We start from the raw sequence: 3,926 nt of genomic DNA on the forward strand, positions 1-3,926 counted from the left end.
GCTGTGCTCTCCATGTGTGTAAATGGGTCAGTGGGAGTGTGTGCTACTAAATCTGCTCACCCCTCAGACTGGACCTCTTCCCAGACCTGCACACACACACACACACACACACACACACACAGAAGAGTGCAATAGGTTAGACAGAATGGGTGCGTTTATTCTCTGGTGAGTAAGAACGTGACGGTTCCTCATAGTTCAGGTAGATCTGATGAGGATGAACACGAGGCACTTTGATCAGGACCAGATCATTAAGTAGAGGACTGGGTTGACGTATCACCGTAGATAGGTTGATGGGTGGTCGGGATTCTTCATAAGTGCTGCAGTTATGCCCTCTGCTGGCTAATAATGGTCCTGCACAGAGACGGAGGATGATGAAGATCGGTGCGTGACTCTCCATGCGCGATACGGATCTCTGTATGAACCCTGTTGCAGGTGAAAAGAAGCGGTCGGTGCTGCACACGTGTCGGAGGGGGCGGTCAGGAGCGGAGGTCTGCAGCAGAAGAGCTGAAATACCATCAGGGAATCGGACATGACTACATCGAAAGGAAAACACACAGGATTATAAAGTGTGTAAAGAAGTTGGGGGTCTGAATACTTCCTGAATCCACTGCAGACGATTGTTAATTCACACTATCAATTCTGCACCAACTTCCCCTCTCACGCAGCACCAGCAGGCAGAATTCTCTTCCAAAACCGGGTCACTGTGTGTGTGTGTGTGTGTGTGTGTGTGTGTATGTGTGTGAGAGAGAGAGTGTGTGGAGGGGTGTTCTCAGGAGAGGGGGTGTGCGGGGAGGTGTGAAGAGAGGTGTAATGTCAAATGAGTGGCGAGAGACGTCGTGTGAAGACCAGAGAGAAAGAGGTGTGAGGTGTGTGTGAAAATGGACAAGTTCAACAGCAGAACGCAGTGTGTGTGTGTGTGTGTGAGTGTGTGTGCGCACTGAGGTCAAAGTGAAAGATAACACGTTTTAATCCCTAAAGGTAAAACAGAGAGAGAGTTTGAACCTGTAACTTTTGGTTTGTTGGGTGAACGTGACACCCACTACACTGCAGTGTACTGGTACCGTCAGTAGCTCTGTGTGTGTGTGTGTGTGTTTGTTTTATAAGATATTATTTTCTTAAATAAAAGAGGGTAGACGAGTGTGTGTGTGTGTGTGTGTGTGTGTGTATGTGTGTTAGCGGGATAAGTTGTATTGGAATGCCGAAATGAAATACTGACTCAAAGTCATTGCAATTTACTCAAACACACACATACTCTGACAAACCAGTCACCCTGATCTCAGCACTGTCTGCACGGAGTTTGGCATGTTCAGCACCAGTACGGAGAATGAACAAATAAAACACTGTTACACATGAGGGTGAAATATTATTGGGTGAACGTGACACCCACTACACTGCAGTGTACTGGTACTGTCAGTAGCTCTGTGTGTGTGTGTGTGTGTGTGTGTGTGTGTTTGTTTTATAAGATATTATTTTCTTGTTACACCCACACACACATTTTTCACACCTTTCAACGTCTACAATCAGATCCTGTAACTGGAAACACACACAATCACTAACAGGTGTAATAAATCAGTTATATAAAGGGATTTATTTGCTGCCAGCTTTGCAGCAACAGTTTAGGGAAGGCCCTTCCCTGTTCCAGCATAAGCAAGAAGCTCCAGAGTCCTGACCTTAGCCCCACTCAACAACTCTGGGATGAACCAGAACACCGACACACTTTAAAGTCCTGTGAGAAGTCACTATATTTTAATGCCGTTCATTTTTGAAATGGGTTGTCTGACATGGGATGAACTGTAACACCAACTGACCAATCAGCGCCCAGACGTATACAGACACTCATCTTCTAACTGAATGGGCACATATTCCCACAGACTTACTGACATTCAAAGTGTACACTGGCCACCTCAATATCTGCACGTGGGTTCTAGTTCCTATCTAGCAGGTGTGTGGGTGTACAGCCTCGGTACATCAGGTTTATCTCATCGACAGATTTGATCCAGATTTTGTCCAGGCTGCCCAAATAGGGTGTCGGTTTTCTTCCTTATAATATCTGGGATCGTCGCCCTGAGCTGCTCATTAGAGGTTCTGGACCTTCTAAGTCTTCAGGGTTATCCAGCCTGCTGTAAGATCCTGCAGCACAGAGAGACACACCGAGACAGATCATCATCATCATCCAGACTTCCCATCCAAAACACCTGCCCCCCTGCTCTCCGTCTAGGACACATCCCAAATCAGTCAGGAGAAGGAACCTGGAGCACCTGAGCACCAGCTCTCCGCCGCCGCACCCCTCAGTCACACCCAAAAGTCGGGATCAGAGCACAGGGTCGATTGTTGTAGGCGCCCCTGGAGCAGACAGGGTTAAGGGTCTCTCTCAAGGGCCCAACAGGTGATTCTGATCACACGATTTTGACAGGATGTCCTATAGGCAGATCATGGCCGGGTGTCCACATACTTTTGGCCGTACACGTACGTTTCACCACATAGAGACGACAGCAGTGCACAGTGGACATGTCCCAAACCACACCGCCTCTTTATTTGATGTGTGGTGTGTGTGTGTGGTTTGGGACACGGCAGCTGTGCTGGAGGTGATAGTGACGCTTTAATGTTTCTGAAGTTTTAACACACACACACACACACACATCGCCCCATCAGACCTATTTTAATTGGGGATATTAGAATAGGCAATAAGGTGAAATTGCATTGTTGCCATGGTGACCAGGAAGGACGAAGAGGTACAGAGGGTAGACGTGTGTGTGTGTGTGTTAGCGGGATAAGTTGTATTGGAATGCAGAAATGAAATACTGACTCAGTCATTGCAATTTACTCAAACACACACACACTCACTCACACACACACACTCACTCACACACACACACTCTGACAAACCAGTCACCCTGATGTCAGCACTGTCTGCACGGAGTTTGGCATGTTCAGCACCAGTACGGAGAATGAACAAATAAAACACTGATACACATGAGGGTGAAATATTATGGGATGTCAGGCACATCAGGAGGAAAGAACATCATCCTGAACAGGGCTTCAGTGGGTCCACTGGCCGTCCAGAAATGTATTCTATCTTACATTTTATAGAAGACACAATCAACACACACACACACACACACACACTGATGATTTTTAGAAATGAATAATTTTAAAGGAGTAATCTAATCATAATTCAGCAAAAGTGTGACGGACGTGTGTGTGAGTGTGTGTGTGTGTGTGTATAATTGAGTTTTACCTGAGACTGAAACTGGTTTCAGGTGTTGGTTACGGCTGTCAGCTCGTGTTTGGAGAGAATTCGAGGGGATGTGTGTGTGTGTGTGTGTGTGTGTTATGAAACCTTTTCATTTTATTCGAGCTCAGAATGAAATGTATAGACCGTCCAAAAGTATGTGGACGCCCTCTAATCATAGAGTTTGGGTGTTTGTCACAACCATTACGGTCTCAGCCCCACTCAACAGCTCTGAGATGAACCGGAACACCAACTAATCAATCAGCGCCCAGCCGTACACATACAAATGCTGTAATATTTTGACTGAACTGGCACAGATTCCAACAGACATGTTTTAAAATCTTGTGAGAAGCCTGAAAAGGTCACACAGAGGTCACTCTGTTTGTTTTTTAAATGAGACGTCCGACGAGCTCACGTTCAGATGTCCGAATACTTTTGACCATACAGTATACAGTGTATTAAGAGCTCAGCTGGTGTAGGTGTGACGCAGCTCTGCTGTTTGGTTTGTTTTTTAGTGACTCAGGTGGATTAATGATGTGCTCTGAGGAGCAGAATAAACATTTCATTATCAGAGTAAACGAGCGGCGCTCATCCCTTCAGCTCCGGGATTAAACACGCGAACGAGGACCGATCGTTACAGAGACGCCACTTCTCCACAGAGCAGGACGAAAACACCACAGGAAGAGCTTTCACT

Source organism: Trichomycterus rosablanca, chromosome 26, assembly GCF_030014385.1.
Source record: "Trichomycterus rosablanca isolate fTriRos1 chromosome 26, fTriRos1.hap1, whole genome shotgun sequence".
NCBI classification, from domain to species: Eukaryota; Metazoa; Chordata; class Actinopteri; order Siluriformes; family Trichomycteridae; genus Trichomycterus; species Trichomycterus rosablanca.